The sequence below is a fragment of the Rana temporaria genome, chromosome 13 (assembly GCF_905171775.1).
Source record: "Rana temporaria chromosome 13, aRanTem1.1, whole genome shotgun sequence".
Taxonomy (NCBI): Eukaryota; Metazoa; Chordata; class Amphibia; order Anura; family Ranidae; genus Rana; species Rana temporaria.
This window is the reverse complement of record NC_053501.1, coordinates 117177961-117188723: the sequence shown is the minus strand read 5'-3', so window position 1 is coordinate 117188723 and position 10763 is coordinate 117177961.

Sequence of the window (10763 nt, the reverse complement as noted above, 5' to 3'; positions counted from 1 at the left end):
CCGGGTACTTCATGGGGATCATCGTATAGCCGGAGGTTCCACTCCTTTGTAGAGTTTATTAAAAGTAATCCGCTACAAAAAGTGTATCCTCCGACTATTAATAAATGGACCCTCACTTGTCCCGGGGTCCAGTGATGCGGCCGCCCCCCCCCCCCCCGAAGCCTCGCTCCTCTCCCCCTCCTCTCCGCGGTGCCGGCATTACAAGTGTGGGCACTCGGCTGTGACAGCTTGCGGATTTACAGCCGGGAGTTGCGCAGTGCGCATGCGCGAGTCACGCTGGACTCTCTTAGTAGCTGTCCAATCTTCTTCGCCATACAAGTGGTAAGTTTGTCTCCATTTACTTTGTTCCCAAACATTTCCTGTAATTACAGGATCCTCAGCAAACCATAAATTCCTTCACAAGCATAAAGAAGGATGTGATCTCTGCAAGTGGCGTGGCGTCCTCCCCTGTAATTCACATGCCCCCGCCGCCGCCGATCGCTAAGTATCCGGTGTCGCCATGTACATTCCAGCCAATTACAGGGGTTCTGTGGGATGTGAACGGCCTAAATACAGGTTTACTCTGCGAGGAAAAAAAAACACTTCATTACTGCGGCCGAAGCTTTTATCTCCGGATAAAAGAGAACACGACAGAAGGCGGAATGTTTACAGGAAAAGGGACATTTCTACAAAATTGTTGCTAAACAATTTTGTAAACCCCCCAGACAGGATTCCTGGTGACAGCACTAATGTACCTGTTATGGGGAGTTTGGGTGTCAGAGTTTATGGGGTACACTGGAGCCACTAGATGACTCAGGATACTCCGGGATCAAGAGATGAATTGGAGCCACTAGATGACTCAGGATACTCCGGGATCAAGAGATGAACTGGGGCCACTAGATGACTCAGGATTCTCCGGGATCAAGAGATGAACTGGAGCCACTAGATGACTCAGGATACTCTGGGATCACGGGGCGAACTGGAGCCACTAGATGACTCAGGATACTCCGGGATCAAGAGATGAACTGGAGCCACTAGATGACTCAGGATTCTCCGGGATTAAGAGATGAACTGGAGCCACTAGATGACTCAGGATTCTCCGGGATTAAGAGATGAACTGGAGCCACTAGATGACTCAGGATACTCCGGGATCAAGAGATGAACTGGAGCCACTAGATGACTCAGGATTCTCCGGGATCAAGAGATGAACTGGAGCCACTAGATGACTCAGGATACTCTGGGATCACGGGGCGAACTGGAGCCACTAGATGACTCAGGATACTCCGGGATCAAGAGATGAACTGGAGCCACTAGATGACTCAGGATACTTCGGGATCAAGAGATGAACTGGAGCCACTAGATGACTCAGCATACTCCGGGATCAAGAGATGAACTGGAGCCACTAGATGACTCAGGATACTCCGGGATCACGGGGTGAACTGGAGCCACTAGATGACTCAGGATACTCCGGGATCAAGAGATGAACTGGGGCCACTAGATGACTCAGCATACTCCGGAATCAAGAGATGAACTGGAGCCACTAGATGACTCAGGATGCTCCGGGATCACGGGGCGAACTGGAGCCACTAGATGACTCAGGATGCTCCAGGATCAAGAGATGAACTGGGGCCACTAGATGACTCAGGATGCTCCGGGATCACGGGGCGAACTGGAGCCACTAGATGACTCAGGATGCTCCGGGATCAGGGGGCGAACTGGAGCCACTAGATGATTAAGGATACTCCGGGATCAGGGGGCGAACTGGAGGCACTAGATGACTCAGGATACTCCGGGATCAAGAGATGAACTGGAGCCACTAGATGACTCAGGATACTCCGGGATCAAGAGATGAACTGGGGCCACTAGATGACTCAGCATACTCCAGAATCAAGAGATGAACTGGAGCCACTAGATGACTCAGGATGCTCCTGGATCAAGAGATGAACTGGAGGCACTAGATGACTCAGGATACTCCGGGATCAAGAGATGAACTGGAGCCACTAGATGACTCAGGATACTCCGGGATCAAGAGATGAACTGGAGCCACTAGATGACTCAGGATACTCCGGGATCACGGGGCGAACTGGAGCCACTAGATGACCCAGAATACTCCGGGATCACGGGGCAAGCTAGAGTCACTAGATGACTCAGGATACTCCAGGAGCACGGGGCGAACTGGATTCACTAGATGCCTCAGGATACTCTGGGGTCACAGGGCGAACTGGAGCCACTAGGTGACTCAGGATACCCCGGGATCAAGAGACGAACTGGAGCCACTAGATGACTCGGGATACTCCAGGAGCACGGGGCGAACAGGAGCCACTAGATGACTCAGGATACTCCGGGGTCACAGGGCGAACTGGAGCCACTAGATGACTCAGGATACTCTGGGGTCACAGGGTGAACTGGAACCACTAGATGACTCAGGATACTCTGGGGTCACAGGGTGAACTGGAACCACTAGATGACTCAGGATACTCTGGGGTCACAGGGTGAACTGGAACCACTAGATGACTCAGGATACTCTGGGGTCACAGGGTGAACTGGAACCACTAGATGACTCAGGATACTCTGGGGTCACGGGTGAACTGGAGGCACTAGATGACTCAGGATAGTCCGGGATCACGGGGCAACCTATCTATTCTGTTCAGTTTTACCCTATTATATGCTATTCTTTTATTTTCTATTCTAGCATATTCTTTTATATTCCTTTATTTTCTATTCTATTTTGTTCACTTTCGATTTTTATGGAAAACAATTCTATTCCATTTTGTTCTCTTCGGAAGTTCGAATTCGATTAAAAAAACGATTTGAATTTCATGCAAAATGTAATTTAGTTCATTTAAATGTGTTACCAATGTAATTTGGAGATTGGGAAACAGCCGAATTTCCGATCAACGTAAAATTTGTCTGAATTTCAATCCGGGGACGAAACGCGCAGGTCTAGTCATATGCCAGGAAGTGATGGGAAATCTCACCAATAGGAACAGAGACATATCCTAGTAAGGGGGAGGGAGATGTCAGAAGCTCCACCCATTCCTGTCCTAATGAAAACCCACTCCATTTCCTGTACAGGTGTCACAGGCACAGAAGGGGGGGGGCACGCCAATGGGGGTCACAGCTAAAAAATAAAACCTTGACCAAGATTGGTGAATGTTCCGCCAAAACACGGAGGGGGGAGGGGGGGGGAATTTCCTTCAAAAGTTCCACTTCCTTTTATCGCATTATATTTCAGATTTTTTTTGAATCTCAGGTTACGATCGGTTGTAAGGAAATATAACCCCGCGCCGCTGACTCATTGCGCTATTGTACAGCCGGGGGATTATCGAACGTATCTCCACCGCCAACCCCTCCCCCTCCCGCCGAGTTCGTCTCTGAAGGACGCCGGAGAGACGAAAGATTTGACACCTTTTGTGAAGGAAGATCCTCAGGGGTGCCGGGAGATAAAAATAGTTCTTTTGATTCCCCGATCAGCCGCGGCGGGTGGAGGGATGAAAACGCTTATCGCCTATCACACAGGCGAGGCTTCCTGGAATTTCATTGGCTAGGGGATGTAGCCACCCCCCCTCCCCCCGCAGGGTGACTGGCTCAGTGTTCTCTGTACAGCGCTGCGGTATATGTCAGAGCTATATAAATGTATAATAATAATAGTGTGTGACTGTGGGGGGGAGGGGACATTAGAGTGTAAGCTCCTCTGTACAGAGACTGATGTGACTGTGGGGGGAGGGGACATTAGAGTGTAAGCTCCTCTGTACAGAGACTGATGTGATGTGGGGGGGAGGGGACATTAGAGTGTAAGCTCCTCTGTACAGAGACTGATGTGACTGTGGGGGGGAGGGGGACATTAGAGTGTAAGCTCCTCTGTACAGAGACTGATGTGACTGTGGGGGGAGGGGACATTAGAGTGTAAGCTCCTCTGTACAGAGACTGATGTGATGTGGGGGGGAGGGGACATTAGAGTGTAAGCTCCTCTGTACAGAGACTGATGTGACTGTGGGGGGGACATTAGAGTGTAAGCTCCTCTGTACAGAGACTGATGTGACTGTGGGGGGGAGGGGACATTAGAGTGTAAGCTCTTCTGTACAGAGACTGATGTGACTGTGGGGGGAGGGGACATTAGAGTGTAAGCTCCTCTGTACAGAGACTGATGTGACTGTGGGGGGAGGGGACATTAGAGTGTAAGCTCCTCTGTACAGAGACTGATGTGATGTGGGGGGGGACATTAGAGTGTAAGCTCCTCTGTACAGAGACTGATGTGACTGTGGGGGGGAGGGGACATTAGAGTGTAAGCTCCTCTGTACAGAGACTGATGTGATGTGGGGGGGGGACATTAGAGTGTAAGCTCCTCTGTACAGAGACTGATGTGATGTGGGGGGAGGGGACATTAGAGTGTAAGCTCCTCTGTACAGAGACTGATGTGACTGTGGGGGGAGGGGACATTAGAGTGTAAGCTCCTCTGTACAGAGACTGATGTGACTGTGGGGGGGGGGGGGACATTAGAGTGTAAGCTCCTCTGTACAGAGACTGATGTGACTGTGGGGGGGGGACATTAGAGTGTAAGCTCCTCTGTACAGAGACTGATGTGACTGTGGGGGGAGGGGACATTAGAGTGTAAGCTCCTCTGTACAGAGACTGATGTGACTGTGGGGGGGAGGGGACATTAGAGTGTAAGCTCCTCTGTACAGAGACTGATGTGATGTGGGGGGAGGGGACATTAGAGTGTAAGCTCCTCTGTACAGAGACTGATGTGACTGTCGGGGGGAGGGGACATTAGAGTGTAAGCTCCTCTGTACAGAGACTGATGTGACTGTGGGGGGGAGGGGACATTAGAGTGTAAGCTCCTCTGTACAGAGACTGATGTGATGTGGGGGGAGGGGACATTAGAGTGTAAGCTCCTCTGTACAGAGACTGATGTGACTGTCGGGGGGAGGGGACATTAGAGTGTAAGCTCCTCTGTACAGAGACTGATGTGACTGTGGGGGGAGGGGACATTAGAGTGTAAGCTCCTCTGTACAGAGACTGATGTGACTGTGGGGGGGAGGGGACATTAGAGTGTAAGCTCCTCTGTACAGAGACTGATGTGACTGTGGGGGGAGGGGACATTAGAGTGTAAGCTCCTCTGTACAGAGACTGATGTGACTGTGGGGGGGGGGGGGGACATTAGAGTGTAAGCTCCTCTGTACAGAGACTGATGTGACTGTGGGGGGGGGGACATTAGAGTGTAAGCTCCTCTGTACAGAGACTGATGTGACTGTGGGGGGAGGGGACATTAGAGTGTAAGCTCCTCTGTACAGAGACTGATGTGACTGTGGGGGGGAGGGGACATTAGAGTGTAAGCTCCTCTGTACAGAGACTGATGTGATGTGGGGGGAGGGGACATTAGAGTGTAAGCTCCTCTGTACAGAGACTGATGTGACTGTCGGGGGGAGGGGACATTAGAGTGTAAGCTCCTCTGTACAGAGACTGATGTGACTGTGGGGGGGAGGGGACATTAGAGTGTAAGCTCCTCTGTACAGAGACTGATGTGATGTGGGGGGAGGGGACATTAGAGTGTAAGCTCCTCTGTACAGAGACTGATGTGACTGTGGGGGGGAGGGGACATTAGAGTGTAAGCTCCTCTGTACAGAGACTGATGTGACTGTGGGGGGGAGGGGACATTAGAGTGTAAGCTCCTCTGTACAGAGACTGATGTGATGTGGGGGGGAGGGGACATTAGAGTGTAAGCTCCTCTGTACAGAGACTGATGTGACTATGGGGGGAGGGGACATTAGAGTGTAAGCTCCTCTGTACAGAGACTGATGTGACTGTGGAGAACACAGACAGCGGCTGGTATTTTCCGTAGTAATAATGCGTAGCGGGATCCTCCCATAAATCAGAGATGGTTATGACGCTATTACACGGCGTTCCCGGGCGGGTAATCGTTGCTTAATGGGTTTTGCTCTTCAATTTCATTGCGCTGTTAGAAGAAAGTATTAGCACCCCCCCTGCTCCTCCTCCTCGCCGCCGCAGATCTGCGATGTGTGATCCCCCCCCCCCCCCCCGGCTGAGGGGGGCTCTGTACGAAGGGGGCGCGTTGGGTGGGAAAGGGGGGGGGGAATAACACTTTTGCTTTTAATCTCTCGGCTCAGAGGATCCGTAACAACCTGAACTGAAAAATCAATCTCGCTAATGGAGTTTGCCGGAGAAAGTTGTCAGCGATTATTAATGGAGACGTGTAAACCTTTTGTCTTTCCAACGACGCTTCCTGGCGGCAAACCGTCCTGAGCGATTCTGAATTCATTTACGGGAATCCTCGACTCGATTTAAAGAGATCCGGCCGTGACATTGGCTGCCTGTGCTTTGGTTACTTTGGGGGGGAGGGGGCGGGGGGTGTGACTGCAGCTGGGAGTTGATTTGATCCTAAATCGCCGCGGGACGCGCTTGTGATCCCCGTTACTTTTTTTTGTACTCCACATATATATATTTTTTTTTTTTATTTTTTTTTTTAGTTTAGTTATCACACCAATGTTTTTTTGTGGTTATTTTTTGTGAGAAATGTTTTTTTAATTTCTTTTTTTGTTGGACAATTTTTTTTTTTTTTTTTTTATGGAGATTATTTCATTTTTTTGGCACGTTATCACACCAATGTCCCCCCCCCCCCCCCCCCTCCCCAAGGAGGTTGTGTCCTTTGTTAATTACATATTGTATTTCGGAAATGTTTGATGGCTATTCACCAGAAAAACACAATAGACAAGGTTTTAACGTAAAATAAATTACCATTTATTCTGGCCAAAATAAATTAGAAAAAGAACACTTTATTAACCACTTAAGGACCGCCTCATGTACATATACGTCAGCAGAATGGCACAGGCAGGCACATGTACGTATATATACGTGCCCTGCTTGACGTGGGTCGGGGGTCCAATCGGGACCCCCCCCGTACATGCGGCGGTCCCCGTGGCTTCAGGAGCGATCCGGGACGACGGCACGGCTATTCGTTTATAGCCGCTCCGTCGCGATCGCTCCCCGGAGCTGAAGAACGGGGAGAGCCGTATGTAAACACGGCTTCCCCGTGCTTCACTGTGTCGGCGCATCGATCGCGTCATTCCCTTTATAGGGAAGACACGATCGATGACGTCATAACTACAGCCACACCCCCCTACACTAGTAAACACACACAAAGTGAACCCTAACTGCTACAGCGCCCCCTTGTGGTTAACTCCCAAACTGCAAACTGTCATTTTCACAATAAAGAATGCAATTTAAATGCATTTTTTGCTGTGAAAATGACAATGGTCCCAAAAATGTGTCAAAATTGTCCGAAGTGTCCGCCATAATGTCGCAGTCACGAAAAAAATCGCTGATCGCCGCCATTAGTAGTAAAAAAAAAAAAAACTATCCCCTATTTTGTAAACACTATAAATTTTGCGCAAACCAACCGATAAACGATTATTGCGATTTTTTTTACCAAAAATAGGTAGAAGAATACGTATCGGCCTAAACTGAGGAAAAAAAAATGTTATATACGTTTTTGGGGGATATTTATTATAGCAAAAAGTAAAAAATATAGCATTTTTTTCAAAATTGTCGCTCTATTTTTGTTTATAGCGCAAAAAATAAAAACCGCAGAGGTGATCAAATACCACCAAAAGAAAGCTCTATTTGTGGGGAAAAAAAGACGCCAATTTTGTTTGGGAGCCACGTCGCACGACCGCGCAATTGTCTGTTAAAGCGACGCAGTCCCGAACTGTAAAAACCCCTTGGGTCTTTAGGCAGCATTTTGGTCCGGGGCTTAAGTGGTTAATTTGCAAAATACATGCAGACTTTTTGGACACCAAAGGCACATTCCACCATGATCAAGAACAAAATCAACAACCTCAGGAGTCACAATGTGCTCCACAAATCACAGAAATTAGAAGCAGCAGCAGGTTGACATAAATGACCCCAAGCTGTGGTACTACAACAACCTCAGTTTGTGGCCAAATCAGCAGGAAGGCAGGGAATCACTTTCTGGTCTTCCTTTGCCACCTTCCTTCCAGGCTGCCTTGCAGCGTTACTTCCACGGCCCCTTGCAGGTGGTGATAATGTGGCAGCAGGAGGAAGATGAGAAGCAGGCCGGGCCGGGTCACTCAAATCAGTGCCCCTTGTCAGCAGGTACCTTCTCGCCCACCACATGACCTTGTTTAGCATGTCTTTGGCCAGGCTCCTTTGTTCCTCCCCCAATTCTTGAAGGTCGTTGGAGAGGGAATGCGCTGTAGCTGTTCGTTGGGTTCCAGGGGGGCCCTCCTGATCTGGGATGCCTCCCTGATTACCTGCAGGCTCTCCTCCTCCCACTGGTTCTGGCCACGCTGCTCCATCATGGCTTCAAACCGGTCGGCTGGTCAGAACGCACTTAAAGCGGATCTCCACTCTAAAGTGGAGTCCCGCTGATCGGCACCCTCCCCCCCTCCGGTGTCACATTTGACACCTTTCAGGGGGGAGGGGGGTGCAGATACCTGTCTACAGACAGGTATCTGCACCCACTTCCGGCCCTACGATACGGGCAAAAGACGGGTTTTTTCTCTGCTTCCCGTCCGTCCCCCGTTGTATGCTGGGAACACTCGGCTCCCAGCACACAGCGGGAGCCAATCGGCGGGCGCAGCGCGACTCGTGCATGCGCCGTAGGGAACCGGGCAGTGAAGCCGGAGCGCTTCACTTCCTGGTTCCCTCAGCGTGGATGGAGGGGGGAGCAGCAGGGTGACGAGCGATCGCTCGTCATCTGCTGCGATCGGCGCTGGACTCCAGGACAGGTAAGTGTCCTTATATTAAAAGTCAGCAGCTGCAGTATTTGTAGCTGCTGGCTTTTAATATATTTTTTTAGTGGCACATCCGCTTTAAAGCGGGAGTTCACCCAATTAAGTATTTTTTCCTCTTTTCCCCTAGATGGATGCTCGTTTTGTCTAGTGGAATCGGCTATTTGTATTAAAATATGATCCGTACTTACCGTTTTCGAGATGCATCTTCTTCCGTCGCTTCCGGGTATGGGTCTTCGGGAGCGGGCGTTCCTTCTTGATTGACAGGCTTCCGACGGTCGCATCCATCGCGTCACTCGTAGCCGAAAGAAGCCGATCGTCGGTGCGGCTCTATACTGCGCCTGCGCACCGACGTTCGGCTTCTTTCGGAAAATCGCGACGCGATGGATGCGACCGCCGGACGCCTCTCGGAAGACTGTCAATCAAAATAGGAACGCCCAGTCCCGCAGCCCATACCCGGAAGCGGCGGAGAAGATGCATCTCGTAAACGGTAAGTACAGCTCATATTTTAAAACAACTAGCCGATTCCCCTAGACAAAACGAGCATCCATCTAAGGGGAAAAAGTGTTATGTACGGGTGAACCTCCGCTTTAAAACAGAAAGCACCCCCAAATCCAGCAATACCTGTAAAGAACGCACTGGAAACAGATACGAGCGGACAGGACGGCACTGCAAAGCAGAAACGACCCGAAAGCCAGCACTGAATGCCAAATACGAACCCACAAGCACACACTGAACCCGAGAATACGACCTGTAAAAGCGCGGAGACTGAAAAACGCGTGTAGCGCCCCCTTACTTTCAGTATGGGCACTACGCTAAAGTTAGTGGGGAATGGGAGAGTTATTTTGCTCCCATTCATAATTTGTTAAATTTGGGCTGCTGTCATTCCTGAACTGTCCTGTAGGTCAGTCTGCGCTCCAGGGGTGTTGGTTCCACCCCTGGGCGACAGGTGGCGCTAGAGGGGTTCTGGCAGAGCCGCTTTTCCCCAGCAGCCAATTAGAGGAGTTTTCCGTCGCGGAGCATGCTGGGGAGGAGTATATCTGTGGCAGACGCCATTTTTCTTAGTCCTTCGCGGCTTCCGGGTTCAAGGTGCGGCACCCACCTTCAGGGTGTGCGCATCCAACGGACCCCGGTGATGGCCTATCAGGCTGGGGTCGCATTCTACGCAGAGTTCCACGTTCCTGATAGGGGCCCCAGTGATTTACTGGGTTCCCAATTCTGTTGAGGAGATCCCAGGCAGGATGCCGTTCGATTGGGGGGTCGGCTTGAGGAGAACCCGGAGGCAGGTTGTCCAACAGGACTTGAACGAACCAATCGGGGATCTGGTGACCGGAATGTTGACAGGTACACTATTGCTGTCATCCGGTGACCTAGGCAGAGGCCTGTTCCTCCCAGAAAACCTAAAGTGACACTTCGGCTGCCAGGCTTGTGGCAGGAGTCTGTCCGGGGGCACTTCACCCACTCTGGCTAGAGTGGCGACGGAATGCAATTGATACTACTGAGAGCAGGATTGCTCGGTTCACATCCAGGCCTGATACTGCAAAATTCTCTCTCTCGCTTCATCAACCTTCTTCCCTCATTTGATGTTGATGTTGGCCATGTTGGGCCTGGAAATAAAGCATTGGAATACCTTTATTCATTGACTGGACATTCGCTCGCTACTCTGCTCATCAAATACACCCCTAGACAAAACTGAGGTAACTTAATATGCCGATCCCAACAACAACCAGCGGCTCCTTCGGGGGTAGCGCTACACGCGAATCGGCTCGAACCAAACTTTCACTAACACGCGGTTACAGTTACACGGAATTAGCAAAAGCGGACTCAAGGGCGGCGACGAAGGCTTTGGACTTCCCCTTTATAGTGACGTTGTACGTGGTTTACGTCACCGCGTTCTGACCCGATCGGATTTTGAACTGATGGTGTGTACGCACATCAGACCATCAGGCCACTTCAGCAGTGAACCGATGAAAACGGTCCGTCGGACCATTCTCATCGGATGGACCGACTGTG